Source organism: Sapajus apella, unplaced genomic scaffold, assembly GCF_009761245.1.
Source record: "Sapajus apella isolate SASKATOON/1434 unplaced genomic scaffold, GSC_monkey_1.0 scaffold40, whole genome shotgun sequence".
Classification (NCBI taxonomy): domain Eukaryota; kingdom Metazoa; phylum Chordata; class Mammalia; order Primates; family Cebidae; genus Sapajus; species Sapajus apella.
The window spans coordinates 6,260,335-6,287,505 of NW_022436980.1; the positions used below are offsets into that span (position 1 = coordinate 6,260,335).

General features: G+C 33.5%; 1 protein-coding gene across 4 annotated transcripts in view; it reads left to right on the forward strand.

Annotated features, from left to right (window-relative positions):
* Positions 1-27,171, forward strand: part of ZBTB20 (zinc finger and BTB domain containing 20) — a 796,445-nt gene that overhangs the window by 310,260 nt on the left and 459,014 nt on the right. For all 4 annotated transcript variants that reach the window (XM_032299329.1, XM_032299328.1, XM_032299331.1 and 1 more), the window contains one exon: positions 21,104-21,177. The gene's annotated coding sequence lies outside the window, so the exon portion shown is untranslated. The remainder of the gene's footprint in view (positions 1-21,103; positions 21,178-27,171) is intronic.

Below are 27,171 nucleotides of genomic sequence, written 5' to 3' on the forward strand. Positions count from 1 at the left end.
TGTTCTTGCAGTATAATATTTTGCCAGTACTCTTTAGCTCTCTGAGCTTCTATTTTCTCTAGTGTAAATTGGGGCTCATTAGTCTTAGAGATACTGTGATCATTGTGATTTGTTTGAGCTTTTAGGAAAAAAGGTATAAGTTAGGCCCACAATTACATTATTTAAGCAAGTTCAAATAAACATACATGATGACAAAAGTTTCTACGTATATATTAGTTTCATTTGTGCAGACAAGTTGTCACCAAAATTTATTGAAAAGACTGAATTCCTATTTGTGTGGCATTGAATTAATGATATTAAAAAAAGTCCTGTTGAATGACAGCTGGAGTGGCTGAAGTGGCATATTTAAAGCATTATGTTTGTTTGTTTCACTTACTGTCAAACTCTGTCTTAGATATACTATCAACTGGTTATATTGATAGATAGATGTCTTTTAGTTTCAGTATATTTTTTGTATCAAAGTTCTCTTCATTGGTTTTGGGAATCTATATGCAAAATAACATATAAACACAAATGTAAAACCAAGCTGTAATTGTTTCTGAGCATTTGGTGACATCATAAATCCTTAAGATTTATACTCATATTGTATTATAAATATCACCAGAACCTCTTACTATGAGGGTGAAAATGCTAAACAAAACTTATTGAAAATAATGCATATACTTATTTTTCACTTTGAGGAGCGTTTCCTAGCTACCCTATTTACCCCAGTGGAATTTCACAAAAATGTCCCTGGCAGTCAAAGTTTGTCTAACAATGAATCAAGTGGGCTTATTTTAAAATTCACCCCTAAATGTGTTTGTTGGTTTTGAAATTCTGATTTTGTGCTTATGTAATTCAAAAACAGCTTTGGTTTAAAAACAAAATTTGGCAAAAATACTAGTGCATTATGTGTTTTAATCACGTATGGTGTTTTGAAAAAAATAGACTCAAAATTGACAAAATTGTTTTATTGGCACTACATTTCAAATGCATGGATTTTCTTTCTCACAATTTGCATAAAATAAAAATAAAATTAGCAGATATTTCTTAAGTGAGTAGTATGTGAACTTAATTGATTTTTATAATATATAGTACAACAACTGCACTACAGACATAAATTTTCATACTATGTTTTTGCATCCTTATTTTACAGATTTCATTGTGTTTTATTTTATGGTCAAGTCTGTAGTGCACTTTAGCATAAATTTTAAAATGCATGGAGCTCTCAAAAAAAGTTTCTTCCAGTGATATGGATAGTACTTAAAGTCTAGTATCAATGGCCCAGTGTTTCTCTTTCATAGAGTTCTTTGATTTTTTTCTTATATTCTTGTAAGTTCTTTCTTTGGAAAATATATGAACTTAGAAACAGAAGTTTCCCTAGCTCATATTATGCTCATGAGACAATGATGATGCTGAAGTCCTTTTCATAATCAGGACCTTTATAGAGATTGTCCAGGTATTCTTAGCCAAAATATCCCTCTCATTGTACACTACTCCAGGGCAACATGTGGTGTGCCAGCTGGATGCCCTCCCTACATGCCTCAGGTGGCCACATTTCAATGGTGCCTATAGAGCACAGGCCAAATTCTCATTCTCTGTGTTAATCAGTGGGAGAATTCCCATAGAAAATGGGATGCGAGCATATTTCAGAAAAATTCAAAGAGATTAGCCAGATGATTAGGCCAGGACATTGTAAGTTCAAGTTCTATGTAGGATTTCTATGGCATTATCTTAGTTGACCAAAGAATGCTATAAAATTTAGAGATATTTAGAAATTTAAAATAATCATGCTTTTCAATCTACTGTGATTTCTCCAAAGAGAAATTCAACAATATTTTTCTTTTGATGTAATAGGATCTCATCTTGATTCATAACATCAAAGACAACAGATGTACCTAGTCAAATAATTTGACTGAAACTTTTTCCCATGGTATTAAAAGGATCTGACTATACTTGTAGAAGTCTCATTATATTCTCTTTTCAATTAAATGCTAGTCAGTTCTACAAACATTTAGTAAATGTTTTTACTATGTACAAAGCACTGTAATAGATGCTCTGAATAATTCTGTGTATGGTGCTTTATAGTATATAACATATTTTCACATTGATTTTCTCATTTGTTTGAAGATTCACCTTATTATTATTATTACTTAAATTGTCCAGAGTTTCAGATGATGTTATTTCTTTGGTGGAATATTTGTTTTGTTTTCGTTTGTTTTATTTTTGATGTGTCCAGAGACCGTTCTAGAAATGCCTTTAGCTTTCCTTGAAGGAAAAATAAGGTCTTATCATTGTATCATCACATTAAATTGAGTTGTATTGGAACTAGCGGCATTTCCTGAAATTTCTGTTTGTTTCATATGCCATCAGGCTCGGTCTTAAGTGTTTTTTTAATGACCTAAATGAAATGGTTTGTCAACATGTTCAGAAAAACAAAATAATTGTATTTACTACTTTTATGATAATGATTTATCATATTTCCTGTAATATCTTTTTTAAGGCAAAAGAATTTGATTTCTCTAGAAATTATATCTCATACTTAAGATTATGTTAAATTTTACTGCTCTGCTAGAAATCTGCAAGTGCCATACAACTTCTGTAGAATAGCTATGAATGCTATTATTCTCCATTTAGCATGTGCAATATGCTCTAATATTGTTACATCTAAAGCAGAATGAAATGATCTGCTTCTATATTAATGTTACACTATCAAGCCTTATTTCTACATATTTCTGAGATTTTTTTCAAGTCTTTCTCTCAAATCTACTTTGTAAATACATTAGAATAGCCCCAGTTTTATTTTTATTCATTCATTTTATTTCACTTACCCATAGTATTGAAATGGAATTTATCAATACTTTAGCATTATAAGATTTTCAAATAATTTAAAAGAAACATTATCTTCACTTTAAGCATTGAATGCGTCACATTTTTTCCATAAACCTGAAACTCAAAACCTGTAGGAATGCCTTCACTGGCTTTGTTTCTGACATTAAATTTGCAAAAAGGCACTTTCCAGGTAACCCATCAGCTATGTCTCCCTGGGTATTTGGCCAGAGGGCAGTCATGTTGACCCCATCTGCAAAGCCTGGCTAAACTAGAATCTTGGACTATTAGAATCTCATTCATCAAGGTCCACATAAAGTATGGTAGGTGGGAAGCAGGAGGACAGATGGTAGGGTCGGGTGCAAGGAAGTTGTTTTGTTGACATTGATATAGACCCTTCTTCTTGCCAGAGTGACTCCATGCACTTATTTTGGCATGGAAGACTAGGCCAAAGCTATCATCTTAATAGAAGGTGAGCTGCAGGCAAACTACAGAGATCCATGCACAGTAGGTATTTAGAGTTGGCTTAGATTTTGTCTATCAGCTTGACTGTCATACATACTTGATTGATGTGCAGCAGGGCTTGAAAGTGCTGCATTGATGTTGAGGACTGTGTCATAAGGTTCCTGATATGGTGCACATGTCTGAATGGAGTTGGACATTGGCTGTCTTTGCCCATGCCAAACAACACCAGACTTCAGTGCTTTATTCTGCGGTTGAGTAGCAGATGGTGAGTGCAGACGTTTGGAGGGGGTGTGCCTTCAAACACAATATGGAGCCAGCAAACTTACTTAGAAGGTTATTGCATGTCTTGACTTTGGCAGCTATTTTTTAAGCACTGTTGAAAATCCAAGTTTCATCCATTGTTATTTGCAAAATACTAGGCATAGTTGGTATTCCAGGCAAAAGAAATGTGAAAAAACAAATGCACTGTTCACTATGCTGGTTACAGTTACTTGGGGGTATCTTCCTTGATATTGTCTAAATGGGCCAAGTAACATTCTTAGATTGAATATTCCTGAAATTGGTACCAAAACAATTATTAATATTAGAAATGTAGGTAAATTTTATCAATAAGTCAACAAGGGGAAAGACCATTAGAGGATTGAGTGAACACTATAGTCAAATATGGTACTTATGAGTGACTTTATTTTCTTTGGGTTTTAATTCAGGAAAATTATTATACCTTCAGAATTAAAAAAAAATCAAGTAAGTATCTCAATATCTCAGTAGATGTTCTTTGTACATGAAAGTATGGAGATTCACAGATTAAAGAGGACAGTAATTTCACATGTATAGGAAAGGTGATTTTTAACCGTATCTGATTTTTTTCCCTGAAGTGAATTTCTAACCCATATAAGTTCACTTTAGGCTTAAAATAAGTTTTTTTCAAGATTAAAAGGTAATGTATATTTATTGAAGGGAGATATTAAAATAGAATATATATATAGCGAATAAATTTAAATCATTTGACACTACCAATCATAGATAAACAATTCTACGTATTGGCTCTGCCTCCTTCCAAGTGTATGGGCATTTCTAAAGTGTACAGATGTTTATATGTAGGTGTTTGTTTACATATTTCTAAATAACATTTTTGGATTATATAGTCTATATAGTGATCCCTTCACTTAGCATTAATTTTATTAGTTATGTGTCATAATATACTCATTTTCAATAGCTGTGTAATGTTATGTCTTATATATGTACCAAAAAATTTTAATTAACTCCTTCATATTTGACATTGAGGTCATTTTCCACCATTATTTCTCCTACTCTGAAGATGACTTATATATATAAATTGTTATCTGCATCTTGGATTGTGTTTTTAGCATACATCATTAGAAGGTTGATTTCTGGGCTGGAGGATGTAAACTTCTCAAGGTTCCTTTGAGAATTCTTCTCTACTTGTACATAAAAGTGCTTTTCTAACTACATTCTTAACTGTTTTGAAAAGTATCATTTTATAAATATATGACAAATTGCAGACAAAATAACTGGTTTACATTGTTTTAATTTGTATTGATTTGATTAATAAGGAACTAGAATGTATTTTACATGTTTATTTGTCATTATTTTCTTCTTTTTATAAATTGTTTGCTCATGGCCTTTACTCATGTTATTTTACTAATTTGTAAGACTTTATGTGAGAAAATGTTAAATATTTGTATGATCAATTTCATGTATTTTTTCTCGTGACTGTGTCCATTACTTTTATGTTCTTTTTAAAATAACTTTAAGTTGAAAAAAAAATTCACAATTTTTTTCTAGTATGATCGTGTTCTATTTTATATTTTTAATTATCTGTTTCTTCCAGAATTTATTTTTGCATATTATGATGTAAACATATTACTTTTGTTCTTAACGGTTAATCAATTGTTCCAAAACCATTTCCCCACTGATTTTAATATTGGTTGCCTACTAATTTTTATCAACATTAGTAACTATTTCTGGACATCTGTTTTTTCGGTTCTTTCACTGGGTCCATATTGCTTTCATTAGAGCTTCAAAATAAGTTTGTATATCATTTAGGTCAAGTCCTTCCTTATCTTTCTTTTTTTAAAAAATACTTTAGCTTTTGTCACCTACTTATTAGTCAGGATTTGTTTAGTTTGTTGAATTTATAAAAATGTTTCATTGGAATATTTATTGGAATTGTATTAAACTTATAAATTGGTATCAGTATCTTTACAGTATTCAGCCTTCTCATTCAGAAGCATAGTATGTTTTTATACATAAATAAATAGTGTCTTTTTATTCATGTAGGTCCCCAAGTTCCTTAATATATTTAGGTAAAGGCATGCTGTGTTCTTGTTAGTGTCCTTAATTGCCTATATGTCATTTCTAATTTTTTTGTAGAAAATCCAGCTCCTATTTATAATCCATATGATCCTTAACTTATTGATAAGTAAGTAGATAAACCTATTGTAAAATTGGAAAATCCTAAGTTGAACCACCAGAAGTTGGAGACTAACTGTATTTATTATTTAGCTATTTTATTCACCTCTCTTTATAGGTTTAATAGTTTCCTATAAGTTCTTTTGGGGTTTCAAGTCATTAAATTATCTCCTAACAATGATGACTGTTTTCCTTCTTATTTCTCTTTAATATCCTATTTCATTGACTATCATTTCCAAAACTGTTAAGTAATCATTGTGATAGAGGGCATATTTCTTGTTCTTTATTATGTGGTATTATCTCTAGTTCTTTTTCATATTTAAGGCAGGTATTAATTGTTGATTTAAGACAGATATTATTTGATAAATTGGTAAAGTAGATTAAAATGCTATTTTCTGGATCCTTTTTTGATTATTAGGAATGGATGTTGACATTTAGTATTCATTTTTTCTAGTAAATATTGTCCAATTCTAACTCATGGACATAGACTTTTCTTGAGATCTGTTTTTCAACTCAAATTAATTCATCATACATTTAATCAGCACTTACTATATGCCAGAAATTGTTTACTTGGCATTGGGATTAAGATGCATATAGCCCTTTCCCTTTAAAACATTATAGGATAATTTCAATTGTGACAGTTCAGCCAATGACTTAGCAGAACTGATTCCCTACTATCAAATTGCTCTTGCTTTATTAGAAAAAACTTTATGACCTTATTAAGAGAACTTTGAGAGCTTTCTATAACCTAATGGTATACCATGTCACAGTGTGAATTTTAAAAATTGTTTAAACGTAAAATGGTTATTCACAATTGAAATTATGAGTGTTTATATTGAAACATCATCATGTTCAGATTCTAATCAAAAACATTTATAAAACTTGATAATGCTTCAGGAAATTCATAGACTTCTATAATGTAGATTGTTTATATTCTGTATGATTAGGAAATTGGAATTTCTAATCACACCTTATTACTTCTTGTACAGTATGATTGAAATGATATGTGATATTGGGGCAACTCATTTTCATGATGCTGTCATTGGGGTTTCATTTCTCTGGGAGTCTGAATCATCGAGGATTTTAGCATGTATTTACATAGATTTATTTTCAGTTTAAGGGTTTTTTGGTATTATTTGGTTTTAATTTTATTGACTCATTATAGTGTAGCATAATCTAACTTGCTTTCCCCATATAGTAATATCATTTGTCTTATTTTGGGGAATTTTTAAATTTTGTTCTTTTACATACTATGCATGAATGAAATGACATTTTTTATATTTTACATAAACATATGTTTATAGAGAACCAATTTTTTGCTCAGTATCATGCTAGTTATTATGAACTACAGAGCAGAAAAGCATAAGTTATACTTTCAAGATCTTACTTTCTAGTTCACAGATAGATACAAATAAGGAAAACTGTAAAACTCTTAATAAAATATTTTTATAAAGCCATATATGTATGCGTCTGTGTGTGTATTAATATAGAGATATTTTATATAGAGATATTTATATAGAGATTACATATAAATTTATTTGATATAGACATATATAGAGAGAGATTTATACACGCACACACACCGAGTCATATTCTTGTTTTGTTTGTTTGTTTGTTTGTTTAAAGACAGAGTCTCCCTCTGTCGCCAGGCTGAAGTTCAGTGGCCTGATCTCAGCTCACTGCAACTTCTGCCTCCTGAGTTCAAGCGATTCTCCTGCCTTAGCCTCCCAAATAGCTGGGGTTTCACCTGTTGGCCAGGATGGCCTCGATCTCCTGACCTCACGATCCACCCCCCTCGGTCTCCCAAAGTGCTGGGACTACAGGTGTGAGCCACTGTGCCCAGCCCATATTCTTGTTCTTTTAGCAAACGTATCAGTTCTTACAAGATGTCTTTTGTATATTTACCTCACCCTGGCCTCTTCATGCTTTTCCTGTCATTATTGTACTTTTATAATTGTTTCTTCATTTGCAGATTAAATAATATATTTGCTTTTGCAAGATTTTCTTGTATTGTCTTGGGAACTACACTGGATAGGCAAATGTCATGTACATTAATCTGTAAGATATTACCAGTGATAATTTGTCTCAACAAAGGTGACCCTGCTTAGAGTTTGGAAATAGGAATAGTACAGGCTACTGTAATTGTAGATTGGAAATCATTGCTTTCTGAGTCTCCTATTTCATTAAAGTACTTGTCTTGATTTTTAGAACTATTCACAAAGAATTAACATGCAAAGTAGGGGAAACTCAAATGTGAACAGGGAAGCTATCACGTCTATTAAATGGGGATTTCAGCGGTAAGCTTTGGTTTATTAAGAAAGAAAACTTCCATAGTTTGGACTTTGATGAAGCTTTTATTTCATAGGCTCATTCATTTTAAACTTTAGCATTTGGCATATATTCTAAGGTTTAGTCTTAAAAAATTATCAAATTTTGAAAATTTATATCTCCCCTAAATTATTAATGTCTACATTGAATAATGTTTCTTACAGACCACAATACCTGTCCCTGTGGAACAGTTATTGTCTTAATTCAAAGTAATACTATTGATTAAATAATACTTACAGCTTCCAAACTTCAAGGCATTTTTTTAGCCACCATTTCTCCTTAACCTCACTCTGAGCTTCCTGTGTGGTATCATTTATTTGAGGCCTTATTAAAATGTAAATAAATTACACCCAGCACACTTCCTCTATTTGCCCAGCTTGTTACTATATCGAAACAACTGTCTTAATGAAACACATATTGATGTATTGTGTATTTCCGTATTAACCAAAGTGAAGAGGAAGTTATATGAATATATAACAGAGCCCACTTCATAACAGTTTTTGTTAACGCATTTTATAAATTGGAGATAATCTGAGCCATGGGAGATGGTATAATTCTACATGACAGAGTTCACAGAGAGAGGATAGCTCCTCAGACAGAGTAAGATTAGACTCTTGAGAGAGATGCATTGGGGTTTTTATGGCATTTTACCTTTATAGACATAGCTGACTCTCAGTTCTCCATATTACTATTGTAGTGTTATAGCAAAGATAGTAAAAATAAAAATAAAGAAATAAGAGTGTTATCTAAAATAATATAGATTTGGCCTTGATATTAAATTTTTGAATTTTTAACATCAAATTTACCATTTTATTTTGTTTCCCTAGAAGATACTTCTAACATCCATCTTATTTTAAAGAAATGGTTTAATACTTATGTAGTATCAGGTTGTGTGTGTATGTGTGTTGTGTTTGTGTGTATAAAATCTCCATAAGACATGGTTGAATAAAACCATATTCATGAAATAAGCAATAACAATGAATAATAAGTATCATGGATAATGATCAATGTCAGGCCTATTAAATATAATATTACTTGGTCAATTACTAAATTCATTTTATATAAAATAATTACTACAGAAATATTTGAAGTATTTCAGTTGCTTAAGCACAATACCAAATAGTGGTAATAGGAGGCTACTCATTGTGTGCAGGGGAAAATGGGTAAGCCAAATTGGGATTTAAATGTGTCACACTGGAATGAAATCATGAAGTTCCAGTAGTGGTTTATTGTCTCTGTGTCATCAGACTGTTGATGCTTGTAACTTTTTTCTTATACATTCTGTATTTTCATTGTTCTGTTTTGTTTTATTTTGTTTTTGCAGTTGGGCATGTGTTAATATCGTAGTAAGGAAAAGTTAATTTAAAAATGTTTAATGCGGCCGGGCGCGGTGGCTCAAGCCTGTAATCCCAGCACTTTGGGAGGCCGAGGCGGGCGGATCACGAGGTCAAGAGATCGAGACCATCCTGGTCAACACGGTGAAACCCCGTCTCTACTAAAAATACAAAAAATTAGCTGGGCATGGTGGTGCGTGCCTGTAATCCCAGCTACTCAGGAAGCTGAGACAGGAGAATTGCCTGAACCCAGGAGGCGGAGGTTGCGGTGAGCCGAGATCGCGCCATTGCACTCCAGCCTGGGTAACGAGCGAAACTCCGTCCCAAAAAAAAAAAAAAAAAAAAAAAAATGTTTAATGCGTAGCTTACCTGTAGATAATTCATTAAGACTTAACTAGTAATATATAAAATCTGCCTGAAGGAATGGGAGCCAGAAGCTAAATTTAAGGGAAAATCATTTTATTGTACAAATAATAACATTGTCTTAGAACTTTTTAACATTCTATTTTTAAAGCATTCTTTAATGCAAGTTATGGTGACCCAAGCTCATGAGGTTAGTCATTACTGCAAGGTTACCTGAATATTTATGTTGCATGTAACAGCTGGAGAGCCATCTCATATTAATACAATTAATTATATTCTGTTAGAAGTACTATAGAAACATGCTATAGAGGGTCTCTCTTATCTTATATAGAGGTTTAGTACAAATTAGAAAAAAAAAAGCTGCCTATTCGGACACCTTTGTGCAAATTATTAAAAGAAACCCTTTGGTCTAGCAGATGCAGCTTGGGCTAGGGAGCATGGCTTATTGAGTGGAACATCCCTGGGCTAGGTGCCCTGGGCAGGGTACAAACTATATAATTAGTTGTGTCTGCTCTATGTTATATGCCTTATTAATTATTTGAAAATGACTGGTGTTGTTCCATAGGTTCCAAATTATTTTATCCTTGCACAGAAAGGCAAGAATCATTTTTAAATGACAGCAAAGAGGTGCTTAGCTAAGCTTTAATTTAATATTGAACTCTGGTGATACAAATCTCTTACTCTGCCTCAGAAAGATTTAAGGCAAATTTGAAGCTATTCTGATTTGAATAGCTAATTCACCAAAGTCACCACCGAAACATAGATGAGTTTATAGAACTAAGATTGATATTTAAAAATTACATCTGAAATGTTGGGGTATCATATAGTAAATTTAGATGAATTGTTACATGGAAAGGTAGATAGACAAATATACAGTAGAAACAGATATCTCCTTGTTATGAAAAGAAATTAAGATAGCTTAAATGATACATAGATGTACAATATAAATATATTTATAAGTGTATATATATAAATGTCTTGAACTCCTGGACTCAAATGATCTGCCCACCTCAGCCTCCCAAAATTTATATATACTTATATATAAATATATTTATATAAATATAAATGAAAGTAAATGAAATATATAATATAAATGAAGTAAATAAAAAATAAAATGAGTAAACAATGGAAAAACATGAGAAGGAGGCAAAAATTTGACTTATGTTTAAAAAGCATCCTATAAAGAATCTTACGTACATTTACAGATTGTGCTCTGATTATATATTTTGAAGAGATATAATGCTGCTACTAAGAAAAAAAAATCTTTGTAGGATGTTCTTCAGTGTGTAAACGGGTCACTGTATTATAACATAAATATCAATATTAATATTCACTTTCATTAGGAAAAAAAGGATATTTATAGAAATGCTTCTTTATAGTCCTCAATGTAGACTGACAACATCCCATTACCATAAACTTTAGTATTCCCATTCCTAAAAGATTTGGACCAAATAGACAACATTGTAGTCTTATATAATTCAAAACTGGATTTTAGAATATATCTAGGTGCCAAACTCAAAATGGAAGGACAGTGCATTTTTCAAGAAGTTTTCCATATATATATATCATTTCTCTAATGATGTCTTTGATACACTGTCATTGAATGACAGTGAATTCTACATTACCTAGATTATATTACTGGAAAGTACTTGAAATATAACTATTTATTGTTATTATTACTATTATTATTATTTGAGATGGAATTTCACTCTGTCACCCAGGCTGGAGTGCAACGGTGCCATCCCAGCTTAATGTAACCTCCACCTCTCAGGCTCAAGCGATCCTGCTGCCATAGCCTCCCAAGTAGCTAGGACTATAGGTATGTGCCACCATGCCCAGGTAATTTTCACATTTTTTTGTAGAGGCGGGATTTTGCTGTGTTGCCCCTGCTGGTCTCAAACTCCTGGACTCAAGTGATCTGCCCACTTCAGCCTCCCAAAATGCTAGGATTACAGACTTGAGCCACCATGCACAGCCTATTTTTTTGTTAATTAATAGCAGAAATAGTAATCAAGTTGGGATAGGGTTGATATCCTTTTATAGAAATTGCAAAACCTAATAAAAGCAACTGCTTGAGAGATTGGCTGGAAAAATACCATTCCATAGGAACAAAAATCTATTTAAATGTTTATTTTGAATCCACTCTAATATATACACAATAGGTGTTCGAGGATTCAAGTTTCTTTTTCATTGTAGCCTGGATATTGCCTTATTGATAATTTTATACAACAGGGTGATGGAGTTCCGTAACATACTCCATCTTCGGACTTACATCTTTAAGCAATGTATGTGATGTTTCAGGGTTTTGTTTCATGGATTGGATTCCTTGTTTTCCAAACAAAAACAGTAATCTTTACTATTACAGGTTCCTAAATTAAAGGTTATGGCACTTTAATGAAATGAAGCTTGGTGAATTCTTTTATTTATTCAACATTTTGTAAAAGTTAAGTATTATGTTAATCCAAAAATATCCGTAAGATATTCACAGTTAATGCTTTCTACATTCTCAGTTTCTCCTAAACAAAGTTTGCTGATTTTTTCATCTATTTCAGTCTCTGAAGAAAAATATAAGTTTAGATAATTCCTAAAAGCAGATACTATATGTTTATTTCTTTTCATGTGATAGGAGTTATTTCATAAACCTGTTCATAATTTAAATGCTCTAGAGAGTCTATTCTCAAGGGAACTTTATTGTGGATCAACATGTAAAGGAAAAGATATTTCTATAGTAAATATTATTCTCTGCATCTATATGGGAACTTTCTGATTTCCAAATTATTTGAGTTCCAAAAGCAGCTTATTCCCTTTGTATGTTCTTAAGGAAGTATAACCTGAGTGAGCACAGGAATCTGTGAGAAAATAAGCTGGCAAACACTAACCTGATCCAAGTAAGTATTTGGACCTGCTTAGATCTCTGAGCTATTATTTTGTATATGATTAAGTCTAAATGACACATTCTTTACAGTTGCTTGGAATAGGTTTATTCCAACTCATTCCAGCTTTAAAGTTCTTGGCAATTCATTATTAACCAAAGTAATTCTAGTCCTTCTCACTGAGTGGTTTCTCCACACTCTACAAAGTGAGGCAAAACTATTTATCTCCAGTGGGAGAATTTTGGTAACCTTATCCCTATATCTCATACTTCCCTAGAAATTCTTAATTCCCCCAAATTGTTAAAGTTTCTAGAGATATAGTAGGAGGGGCAGTTGAAGATTTTCTATACACATGTAACCATTATGAAAATGTTCATTCAATGGTGTTATATTCCCCCCACTCTCACTCCCACCCCACATGCATGCACACCTGCAACTAGTCCCCTGATTTCCTGCATTACTAAGAAAAGAATTAGGCAAAGACTTAATGGCATAAGTCGTTTATGCAAACTATAGAGAAAAACGTCATAAATTATATTACAGAAGCTAGATACTTTTGGGAGCGAAAGGGGCCAAATTAAAAATTATGTTGGGACAACTAGAATATTTAGGAGCCCACAGTGTTTTAGCCAGGATTGCTTCTTCCCATTACCCCTCTCCACAGCCCCATTGGATCAATAGTTCTGCCAGGGCAGGACAAGTCATAAAAACCCACAACTTCACTGCTGAAAGGGGGTGATTTGATAATTTGATGGAGCAGAATATAGAAAAACCCCATGCCCATAGCTGTGGTCAAAACAGTGACAATCTCAGTGGCCAACAAGCAGGGTGAATAAACATCATATCTAGCCTGAAGTTACAATTCAGAGTAGAGAAGGACTGGCAGATTGGCCAGAAATTTTGCAGCGAGAATTGAAAAAGAAGACTGTCATAGTGAACCGTGGTAAGCTACCACATATCCCTAGTGGCCTGAAAGGCTGTACACATACCTGGGGAAGACCAGAGAAGGACCAAAAGGTCCACTTATCCTTAGCTGAACCTGAGGCCTTGGGCACACAGAGAGAAGATACAGGAGAACAAATGGAAGGTAAAAATTAAAAAAAAAAAACAACTTGTAAACTGCCTGAACTTTGAGTGCATTCTTCAAGCTGCCACCCCCCCGCCGCCGCCCCACGTATATATCAACTAGAGGTGTTAGCATAGTGGCCCTAGGTGTTTAAGTACACAACCTGTGACTAAACATTGGCTGACCACTAACCTGTGTTAACGCAGGGAAAAGTCCTAGCTTAAAAATGAAAATGGAAATTATACAAGCTGAGTAGAAACATAAGCAGTGGCACCGCATGAGGAAGAGAGACTACACAGAGTTAAGTCCTAAACAAACAAACACAGCAATAACAGAAACAACCCTCAACAGGGAAAAATCAGAAGTCAGAGTTGCTGTAATATACCATATAAAATGTCAATTTATCAGAAAAAAATGAGACATGTAATAAACAGAAGTATGACTCATACACAATTTAAAAAGCAGTTAAACTGTAGGAAAAAAAAATTATACCTGGGTTTAAGTGGAGATAACAGATGTTAAACTTAGTGAAGAGTTGAAAGCACTGTTATAAATATGTTCAAATAATAGGAAATAATGTTAAATAATTAAAGTATTACTATAATTAGTCTTTAAATAGAGAGTATCAATATAAAGATAAATGTTATTTTAAAAGAAACAAAAATTCTGGAGTTAAAAAATACCATAACAAAAATAAAAAGTTTTCAAGAGGGTCTCAACAGAATATTTGAGATAGCAGAATAAAGAAACTGTGAGCTTGAGTATCAATTAATAGAAATAGTCTGATTTGAAGAGAAAAAAAATGAAAAAATGAACAGAGCTTCAGAGTCCCATGAGACACCATCAAGCATACTAACATATGGTAGAGAAGAAGAGGAAAAAAAGAAAGGGCTCAGAAATATTTGAAGAAATAATAGCCAAAAACTTCCCAAATGTGATTAATCTACACATTTGGGAAGCTCAAAAACTCCACGTAGGATAAACACAAGAAGGATCTGTACACAGATACATTATAGTCAAACTTTTGAAAGGAAAAGAAAAAGAGAAAATTTTAACAGTCACAAGAAAAAAAAAAAAAGACTATTAGATACAGGAAAATAACTCTATAATAAACAGCTTACTTCTCATTAGAAACAAAGCCAGAAGGCAGAGGGATAATGTATTCAGTGTGCTGAAGGGAAAAAAAAAAAAGGGAAAATGTCATTTAAGAATTTTATATTTAATTTTTCTACAAAATGAATATAAAATAAATATGTCCCAAATAAACAAAGACTGAGACAATTCACTGCTAGTAGATCTGCCTTACAAGAAATACTGAAGGAAATCCTTTAAGTTGAAATGAAATGACAAAGTAACTAAAATTCACCTAAACAAAAAGACCTCATCATGTCATTGTGTTGGTAAGTATAGACATAATATAAACATAAAACTAAATTCAGTTTAAACAGAAGGAAGGAAGTAATAAAGATAAGTATAGAAATCAATGAAATAGACAATGAAAATAATAGGAAAAATTAATGAAACCAAAACTTAGTTTTTTGAAAAGATCAACCAAAATTTAGTTTTTCCTAGCTTATCAAGGAAAAAGGAGAGAATGTAACAGATTACCAAAATCAGAAATGAGAAAGTATCACTACCAACCCCATAGAAATGAGAATGATTATGAGGTTATATTATTTGTTTCATTGCTTGACAGTTAGAAGTACAACCTGTGACTGATCATTGGTTGGCCTCAATTGTCATTGCTTGACAAATTAGACAATTGTTAGCAATTAGGCAAGTGTTAGCAATTAGGCAACTAGACATAATGGGCTATCTTAGAAATGCACAAATTACCAAAACTGACTCATGAGGAAACAGAAAATATGAACAGACTCATAATAGTAAAGAGATATAATTTATACAATTTATAGATAGGAGAAAATCCTAGGTGTAGATGGCTTCACTGACGAATACTATCCAATATTTAATGAATAAATAATAATAACCTTTCACAAATTTTTCTAGAAATCGAGCAAGAAAAGTCATTTTTCAATTATTTCTACAAGTACAGTATCACACTGAGAGCAAAGCCAGACAAAGACATCACAATGAAAAAAAAACTGCAGACCAGATTCCCTCCTGAATATAGATACCAAATCTCAACAAAATATTCACAAACCAAGTGTGGCAAAGTAGAAAAGCAAAGAGGATTTATCCTAGGAATTATCCTAGGAATGCAAATTTCACCTAACAACATCCAGTAATTAATTAGTGCAATATACCATATTAATAGAATAAAATACCATATTAATAGAATAAAAGAAAAAAACACATGACCATCTCAATAGAAGTACAGAAACATTTAAGAAAATTCAATATCCATGTGTAATGTAACTTTCAACAAAAGGAATAAAAGGGAACTTCTGTAATCTGACAAAGGACATCTATGAAGAGCTTATAACTAATGTATATGATGATGAAAACCTGACTGATATAATCCTAGGATTGGAAAACAGTCAAGGTGTCAGTTCTTATGTCTTCTCTTCAACATTGTATTGAAGATTGAATCCAGAATCATAAATACAAGAAAGAGAGAAACAAATTAGAGAAAAGGCGAAAAAAAAAAAAAAAGGAAGCAGGAAGAAGGGGAAGAAAAGAAAAGGGTGGACACACCAGAAAGAAACAATCAATGGCATACAGATTGGAAAGTAAAAAATAAAATTATTTATTTGCCAACAATATTAATCCTGTGTGTAGAAAATTCTGATATACATACACCTCCCCCACCACACACAGATGGACATCTGAATTGTTTCCAGTTTTTTACTATTATGAATAATGCTGCCATGCACATTCACATAAAATCAAATCTTTGTGTGGACATTTTTTTTCTCTTAGATACCTTAAAGTGTTATTGCTGGATCATAAGGGTAAAATGGATTGTGGTGGTTATACAACTCTAAATTTAGCAATGTCATTGAGATGCACATGTAACAAGAGTGAATTGCATGTTATATAAATTATATCTCAATAAATTGTTAACAAATGAAATTATACTTATTAAAACTAAGAGAAGTATAGAGAAACCTGGCAGATTCTCTCTTAAGCAAGCGACTAAAGTTAATATACCCAGAGATATCATGTTGTTATCACATACCTCTGATATTATAAGAAGAGCACATCACCTCTTTTGTATTCTTCTCTAAAACCTGTAATCCTAATCTAGTTATGGGATTAGACAAAGTCGTGAAATGTTTCACAAAATATCTGACCACTAGTCTTCACAATTATCAGTCATGGAAAACATGGACTAAGAAACTATCACAGATCGGAAGAGACTAAGGAGACATGGCAACTAAAATGCAGTATGGTATTTTGGATTAGATTTTTGGAACAGAAAAAAGATATTAATGGAAAAATTGATGACATCTGAATAAAGTCTGTAGTTTAATAGTATTGTATCAATGTTAATTTTTTAGTTTTGACAAATTTACCATGGTTACGTAAGATATTAACATTAGAAGAGGCTAGTGAAGGAAATATGGGGACTCTCTGTTCTATCATGACAGCTTTTCCATAATTCTAAAATTGGTCCAAAATACAAAGTTAAAATTTTAAAAAGAAAATGGAGAATGTACAGATTAAAGGATAATTATTACTCAAATATAATGTGCAGATCTTATTTAGATCCTGATTCAAACTAACCAGCTGTAAAAGGAAATGACCATTTAAAAGTCAATCATTTAACATGGACAGGATATTTAATGACATTAAAGAATTACTATTATTTTTGATGTGGAATGATATTAATTATGATTGATTGTCATCTTTCAGGAACACATAGTAGAGTATTCATGCACAAAATAATAAGATATCTGGAATTGTCTTTCAGATGGTCTCGTGGAAGAAAAAGTAGGTGAGAATATAATTGGAAAAAAAATTGACTATGGGTGATGGATACAAGAGAGTTCATTTTGCTTTGTTCTGTACTCTTGCATATATTTGAAATTTTTTATAATAAAAAGTTTTTAAATAGTGAAAAGAAAAAAAATCTAAAATAAAAATTAAAGTATAATTATCCTTCTATGCTGACCATAAACAAGCCTGTCTCTTAAAAATCAAATCTGTACAATGTCTGAATAAATAAATCATAGAGACATGAGTGAACTCACAAAAGCAACCTGAGCAAGATACAATCAGTACTGAATAGTTGGAAGAGCAATAAGAGAAGTGCCTGAATTAACATAGACTTCCTAAGCTGGAATGCTTTGTTGTTCTTTCCTTGAAGTTCTGTAACCTGGTGATATCAAAACTCCTCTGTGTGAGGATTTTAAAATGTAGAATGTGATCAGAAGCAGCCCTTTGTTTGTAGTCAATGGTAAGATCTATAGTTCTCACCCCTCTTCAGTTTTTTTTAATTTTTTAATTTTTTTATTTTTATTGACTAGAGGCTTTGTTTATGGCCTTGTGACTTACAGGATAGGTTACTATAATATAATGCATTTGCTACTTCTCTGAAAAGCCATTCAGAATCTTTAAGGAGTGCAGAATGTACAACTCTTTTGCTAAACGGTCTTTGCCAGAGAGCCATTCTTCCGGATTTTGTAATTTGCATTGATTACTGAGCTGTTTCTTAGTGTATCACTGGATGTTGATTGTAATCTGTAAAGCCTTACATAGTTTTGTTCTGGTTAAAGAAGTCTGACACTGGTAGTCAATTTTAATAATGACAGATTGATCCATGTGACTGAAAATTTTAACAGATTTTGGAACCTAAAATGCCAGAAGAAGTTTTCTTATTGATGATACATACTTTGTAAATCTATTTTAAAGGTGGGTTCAGTATACAGTAGTGAAATTGAATTTAAAAAAAAAAAAAAAAAAAACAAAGTTGAAAACAGACAAAAGTACCAAAAATAAGGTATTTGTCCTGACTCTGTTCCTTCATCTTTCACTTCCTTGATGACCAGTCTTTTAAGCAATTTCTACCTGATAACCACACTAAATAGTGACAGAGTTACTGATTTGTTCATGAGGAGATAAGAAGAGGAGCACTATTCATATCAAAGACAACTGGTCCCACTTCCAGGTCCATCTTTGGGCCAAGATATGTAGTCGCCAACAGTGAGTTGGCGACTATATTTTTCGAGTCCTGGCGCAAAGTAAGATCCATCTGTTTCGCCCAGCCGTTTGCCTGAGTGCCACAAAATGGTCCTGTTATTAGTCTTATTTGTGGTCCTATTTGAGGTTAGGTATAATGTAAATAAATTTCAGTTCTCGTGATGAATACAGCATGGGAATTGAAAGAGGTGGTGTTGGTAGTGGTAAGTGATGTTGAGTCTCTATTTTTTCAATTGCTGTGTTTTCTTTGGATTGGGAAACAGACATTTAAGAATGAGTTTGTCATCTGGAAGGATAGTTGTGATCAAGTTTCCCTCAACAGGATACAAGATGCTATTTTTGAGCTTCATTACCCTCACCAAGAGAAAAAAAAGAAGGAAAAATGAATAAGAAAGAAAGTGAAAGTGGAGAAGTAACAGGCAGAAATAGAAGAAAAAGATCAAAGAGGAGAAGGAGAAATGGCATGGGGGAGAGGGGAAATGAAAATTTGTCCACTGACCATGTATTCATATAATTAATTTAATTATTTTTAGCTGATAGTTCATTCAACATCTGGCGAATTGAGGAAAAGGAAACCTGACTGATTGAATTAAACTACTAGTAGTTGTTAGTTAAATAGTTTATATGTAAATATTCAGCCTAGTTTCTATCACCTTTTCATGTCTAAACTAGAGAATGAATCCATTTCACTAACCATATTTTCTTGGTGAGTACAACAATGCCAGTTGGTAATTCAGATTTATCCAGAGGTGGGCAGTGGGCAGTTTTTACATTTCTGAATCATTTTTCAGAGATTATTGTTACTCAATATGTTTATGTTATATCTCATATAATTTCTGAGCACAAGTTATTTTTGTCAGTTTCTTTTATGAATGTTTTGCTGCCTTATAAGGAAATATGTGCACTCCCCTCCTCTCATTCAGTTGTCCCTGGTGACGCCTCCATAATTCCTGCCTTTACGCTGGTTCATTTTTAGCCTAATTCAGGCATGTGAGAGGAGGGGAAAAGTTTAGTTAGTCGATGTCAGTGATTTTTTTTTAAATCTAATCTCATTCATGAGTAATTTAGTGTGAACCTGAGCATGTTTACATTTAAAATCTATGTACATCAAATAGACATATTACCCAAAATATTCCTCTATACAGTTCAAGAGAAAAGGAAAACAGGAATCACAAATAAGACCTACGTATGCTTTCTAATAATAGTACAATTTCAGGGGTGATTTGTGATTATGCTCTTATATGGGGAAATGTTAAAATACTACCTTGCACTAATGTGAAATTGGACATAAACATACGACGTTTAGTGTTACAAATATGTAGAAAGTATTCTGCTATGCTGTAAAATGAAAGAAAGCTAATTATGTTACCTCATTTTATATTTTAAAAACCAAATTTTTCTAAATCCCTTTGTATCAGTTTTTGAAAGCTAAAAGTAAGGATGATTTAATTCTAGTGTATGTCTTTTTAATTTAAAATACTATTATCTTTATATATGGTGTTGTTTGAAGAAAGAAATGATTGAAAAAATAGTATAATATTTTAAGCCCAATATTTATGATATATTTGTAGATCTTAATGCCTGGATTCTTACTTAATTTAGAATTAAAAGTGCATATTTAAAAAATAAACAATGTGGTTACACTTATTTAAACCAGGGAGTCTGGTTCAGACTCTCTTGGTCTTCCTGTGCTGCTTCAAACAGCAGTGCCTGCCTGTGACAAGATGTACAATATGATGTGAAATGGGGCACGCTAAACCCATAATACAGTACATTTCAATGGCCATTTTGTGTTGTTAAATATGTTCATTTAGCCCTGCCTCACCATCTATCTCACCAACAATTCAGTCACTGAAAAGTAGCAGATCTAGCATTTTTTACAATTCTATTTGAAGTTATAATTTCCCTTTAATATGTGTATCCAGATCCATAAATTTTCTTTTTTATTCTCTGAACTTATATTTTCTGTAATCTTTAGGCTGTGAAATAGTTTATGAATTTATTTTAAAAAATTAGAATATAGCTAAAATTCAGAAACATTGAGTTTCTAGTCATATCATTATGAAGTCCTTAACATGGAGGCATATTTTGTTTTTCAGAATTGCTTTTTTTCTCCTCTTTAGATCCTTTTCTTTTCATTAAAAAACTACTCTGGGAAGAGGGTTTTTTTTTTTTTTTTTTTTTTCTGTTAAGGAAAAAAAAAAAAAGAAAAGCCACGCTTGACTGATAATGCATTGCTTTGGATGGTGAAACATTATGAAAGTTTAATTTTTAATTAAATCTGAAATACCAATTATAACTGAAAGAGATTTTAACCTGTTTCTTTTCAGACTGCCTGAAGTTACATTTAGAGACTGAAATCACTGCACCTTAAAAACAAAAGATTGAGCTGCACTGTATTCCTGTAAGTCAAAGCTTCCTGTACCTTCTTCTGTGTTTCTGTGACCAACCCAAAAAAGAACAAAAACATTGGTAACATAGTAACCAGACATGAGTAAAAATTTGAATGTCCCCGAAGAAATATATGTTTAAATGGTTTTCTTCTTAAAAAAAAAAAAAAGTTGTTGGTCTCAATATTCAGTATGTCTTTTTTATCCAACCTAAATTGTGAATCCTTTCTTTTGGCTGGTTTGAATTTCATTAGGGAGGGTGTCACCCACTGTGCATGAGCACAGTGACTTGCACCCTGTCTGGAAAGATTCTTGCATTTTTTTTTTTTTTTCACTAGTCTCACTGAAGGTAAAAGATTTCTGTGGAATCAAAGTAGATTTCATTTTCCCCTTTGTGATGTCATTAGAAATTTTTAGCCTTTGTGTCAATGGAAATGGAGAGAAAGAAAGTTCATGATGACATCACAAGATTCTGTTGCCTTGAGGACTTTGGGCAAAACTAAGTAAAATGCATAATTCCCTTGTGTGCGTGTGTTCCCCATTCTGCTACGAAGCAGTCAAAATAGCACATCTTATGTCTTCCCGTGAGCTACAAGGCTGTCTCTCAGAGCCCCATTGTTCCATAAATGCATGTCAGAGTCTACCACAGTCTGGTCTACCCTTATTTAGCTGCTGTTTTGTCAATGTACTTGGAAGAACAATTAACATTTGGGATTTCAACGTCTGAATAACAGGCAGTGAATAGAACCCAAGCATATAAAAGATTCAGACGCCCAGGGTAAGAAAACAGAAGCTTATAGTTGGTGAAGAAAAAAAGAAAAGCATTTTTAATGCTGCACTCAAAGGTTGTGAAATACTACAAGGAAAGTCAATCTGTTTTTATTTTTAATTTTAGATCAAAATGTACATTTTGGTAATAAAATCCAGAAGCTTATGATGTCTTCCTCAGTTTTACAGTTTAATGTATTGCAAGTTCTTTCGCTAAGGAGTCTTAAAACACTTAACCTTCCGTTGTTGGAATGCCAGATGTGGAGTCTACTGCACCGTGGTTTTTAGAGTGTCACAGCCCCCAACAGAGTACACTAAAGGTGATTCAGACAATTGCTCTCATTTTTCACTCTAGTTCACTGAACTCTTTATTGACTGTAGTTCTTGTGTGTTGACAGTGGGCAGTTCTGGAGTTGCTTATATGTCTGTCTATGGTCTGAATTCCTGCTAAGCTCATTTTTGTTGAGAGATGATTCATGGACAGAGCACTGTCATTGCATCCGGTGAGATGAAGGGGACTTTGGCAGTTTGTGTATGTTGCCCACTGACCACGGCACTTGGCTGGTATGAGTGAATAAATGATGGTTATTGTTAACTCTTGTCATAACTACAACAGTTCAAAACCATAGACAGTAAGGTCTCTAAGAGCAGGGGCTCTTTCTTACTCATTTTTGTAATTCCTAACCCTTGGCACAAGGTAATCATAAAACAGCCATTATTACTTTAATTAAAAAAACTTTTTAAAAGTCAGAAATGCAGGGTTCATTCTGTCAGAGAATATTTATTATAAACAGGGGTTGAATATGGTTTTTTACAGTCAGGAAGAAGTGATAAAGGAATTTGCCAAAAACAACCTTTCTGCTTATCATATCATACCAGGAATCCAACTCCCAGCCCTTTACCTCATTGACTCTGCACTTCTTTTTCCCAACTAAAGTGAGAATTTCCCATTCATATCATATCCTTTTCACCTATGAAATGTTCTTCAGCAGTTCTCCATTTAAGTTGTGTATTTTATATCCCACACACTAGAGTTGACTCCACAGATAAATGTGCCCGATTCCACGGTAGATGATACTTTGTTACCTCAGTTTGTCTTACTGATAGATTTTGTTTCAGGGGAAAAGGACAGTGGTATAACAAATATTGGGTCAAGAGTCCAGGAATTTGGGAAGGAACCATTAGCAGAATGTATTTTTAGTGCATAAAAAGCTAGCACCAGCTTTTTAATCACAGTATTATGTATAATAATAATGTAACCACAGTATCCTTTAGAACTCAGAACCATTTGACACCTTCTAAGTTCTGTTTTCTGGTTTTTTGTTTGTTTGTTTGCTTTTTTTTTTTTTTTTTTTTTTTGCATACAGTTCTCTCTCCCTCTTCCCCACCATCACTTTTTAAAATTTATTTACAAAAGGGATTCTTTCATTTTTATTAAATGAGCTTCTGGTGATGCAAATTAAGGCTCTCATAAAACTTGGCCTCTGAGGCAATATTAAAATCATGAAATTTAGGCTTAGTGAATTGTACTGTTATCATGTTAAATAACATTTAAGAACATCAAAGAATTTTATAAAAACATTTTATATTTTTTAAGATTAAAAAGATTAGGTGAAAGGAATATAAGAGCAGAGCATCACCAAACATTATAGTGGGAAAGGATGTAAGAAACAAAGTCTAATCACTCCATTTTGAAATAAGTAAATTGAGGCACAGGGTGGGGCACACAGGTTACACAAACCTACTGACCACCATCACGGATCATGCTTAGAGACCTAGAGACGTGGTAGTCGATCTGAATTCCAGTCTGAATTTACAGTCTGAAGCTTCAACCTTTCCTCCGCAGTCAGGGTCTAAGCAGTGTTTCCTAAGGAGCAAATTGCCTTGGGCTCATTTTTTGAGACTTGTTAAACTGTAATTCCCTTCATCAGAATCTAAAATTCATATATAAAAGAGTATCCTGAAGACATTGGCTGTTATCAAAAGAGGGTTTTTTAAATTATTATTTTTCCTGATATCATCCCTTTGGTTGAGCAACAAGTCCTATAGAGGCAAATTTCTTTGGTTGACTTAATATTCTTTATGATGATTTACAAAGCGGACATAAGAACATTAGAAACTTCAGTAATTAATTGGGCTTACAGGCATGATGAAACCAGTAATCTGAACAGAGCCATTGTGACATGGAATTCAAACTTCCCAAGAGAGTACACCATGCATGGTGTCAGAATGTCACTATTGCCAGGGGTCATTCCACCAGAGAAAAGTTTTCCAGTGTCCGAAAAAAAGGAAATAAGCTTTAATATTTTTAAATGAATTATTTGCTCTGGTAATTTGTTCACATTGCTTTCATTGGATTCTGTCATTTACCAATTCAAAGAGGCAACAGTAAGAACTTTTCTATTATTTTACCCAAAGCTAAATTCTGGACACTTTCTAGTTTCTTCCTTTATTTTAACCCATCTAGGCCTTCCTTCTGTCCTCCATGTACTAAAAGTTAGTGGCTAAGTCTTTTTGCCTCAAAGACAGAGAGACAATGTTCTGCCTTTTAAAATTCCATGGAAGCTTTGACATATAGAGAAAAAAGGGGAATCAAGACATGGGGATACCACAGCAGGGTCCTAGATGTGAATGTTCAACAAAGTTCTCTCTTCAAACCTCTTCTCTTTTTTTCTTATAATAATGAATTAATATCCCTTGCCTCCTGTGAACAAAACATTTTACCAAAATATACCGATAAATGACACCTATTTTCTGTTATTAAGGAATTCATACGTTATCTGGGAAAAACACATCTTTCTTATACACAAAATGTTTTATTTTATTTATTTATTTTTTTTTTGAGACGGAGTTTCGCTCTTGTTACCCAGGCTGGAGTGCAATGGCGCGATCTCGGCTCACCGCAACCCCCGCCTCCTGGGTTCAGGCAATTCTCCTGCCTCAGCCTCCTGAGTAGCTGGGATTACAGGCACGTGCCACCATGCCCAGCTAATTTTTTGTAGTTTTTTAGTAGAGACGGGGTTTCACCATGTTGACCAGGATGGTCTCGATCTCTTGACCTCATGATCCACCCGCCTCGGCCTCCCAAAGTGCTGGGATTACAGGCTTGAGCCACCGCGCCCGGCTACACAAAATGTTATATGGTATAGCAGAGGAAGTAAATGGTTATCATTTTTTCTAGGCCATAAAGGAATAATGTGATACTAGCAAGAAGCCTATGAAGAGAGAGTAATAAATGAAAGTCAAGAGAACATTGAATAGTAGTGATATGATTTCAACATAGAATGCTTGTTGGGTGCTGGGCACGGTGGCTCACGCCTGTAATCCCAACACTTTGGGAGGTCAAGGCAAGTGAATCACGAGGTCAAGAAATGAGACCATTATGGCTATTATGGTGAAACCCTGTCTCTACTAAAAATATAAAAATTAGCTGGGCATGGTGGCATGTGCCTGTAGTCCCAGCTACTCGGGAGGGTGAGGCACAAGAATCGCTTGAACCCAGGAGGCAGAGGTTGCAGTGAGCCAAGATCGCCTCACTGCACTCCAGCCTGGCAACAGAGAAAGACCCTAGCTCAAAAAAAAAAAAAAAAGCTTGTTGAGGCCAGTGACTAGAGGAGGAATTGGATGAAAACCATAATGTATGGGAGGATCAGTTTTCCAAAGTGTGGGTTACAACCCTTTAATAGGTCATGAAAATTTAAAAGATCACATGTACTAGAATCAAAGGAAAATAAATAAGTAAATACACACACACACACACACACACACACACACACACACATTTATTTATTTTTATTTTTTATTTTTGAGACAGAGTTTCCCTCTGTCACCAGGCTGGAGTGCAGTGGCATGATCTCGGCTCACTGCAACCTCTACCTCCTGGGTTCAAGCTATTCTCCTGCCTCAGCCTCCTGAGTAGCTGGGATTACAGGTGACTGCCAACACACCTGGCTAATTTTTTGTATTTTTAGTAGAGACGGAGTTTCGCTGTGTTAGCCAAGATGGTCCCAATCCTCTGACCTCGTGATCTGCCCACCTCGGCCTCCCAAAGTGCTCGGGTTACAGGAATGAGCCACCGCACCCGGCCAAAAATAAATATTTTTAAAAGCACATCACATATTTTTAAGATACTAGATGGCAAAAACATGTATTTCTTATGGAGAATTATGCCGCAAAATATAAAAGCAGCTTAAATATGAGCTTTTAAGTATTTAACTCATGTAATCCTAATTAAGGGATAGTATTATTTTCCTCCTTATTTATGGGAAAATAATGGAGTTAAGCAATTTGTCGCAGGTCATACAAAAGGTATAGTAGATACAGGATATGAACACACCTGTCATACTCCACATTCATACTCTTCTCATGATTTGACAGAGCTTCTCAGAGTTACATGACATCAATTATTTCACTATAGATAATTTAGAAATTTATATCTCCAGTCCTGATATGTCTTCAAAACTTTAGTCCTGTATTTCCAACATCCTTATTTAAATGTTCAACTAGAAATCACACTAATTTCTCTGAGTCAGTATATTAAAACTAAATGTATTCTTCTACTTAAAAATCGTCCTCCTTTCAACTATCCTAATTTTTCTAACTCCTATTCTCTAGGACATCTTTATTCAAAATATATCATTCTTTCCTCCTCTTCCTCCTAGGTGTACAGTAAGTGGACAAGTCTTATTTATTCTCTTACTTTGATAACTCTGTTTTAGTCAGGATTTTATCTTCTCTTGCTTGTAAAAATCTCCCAACTGGAAGAGATGGAGCAGGGAGATCAGCTTATCCTAAACACTGCTGCCCCATTAACTTTCCTGAAACAGGAGCACTATGATTATGTTGTGTTTGTTCAGACAAAACTTTAAATAATTGTATGTACAACAATCCCTAATCAATATTCATGACATCCTAAAATCTAACTGTACTCCCATTTCTTAGTTAATTGTCACCTACCTAGTTGTATGTACTATACACTCAGGCCAAGTTCCCTCACTCATTTTATTCATATTGTTCCAGCATCTGGAATGTCCGTCGTTCAATTTTTCATATGCAAATCCAGTCCATCCTACCAAGTTCACTTCTAATGCTATTAAATTCATGAATCCTTCTTTCCTTGACTTGGCCAGAAACAATCCACTCTTCCCTAGCTACCAAATTCACCTAGTACCTGTAGTCGCCCTGCTGACAACTTGATTTTGGACTTGCAGCCTCCAAAACTGTGAGATAATAAAAAGTTA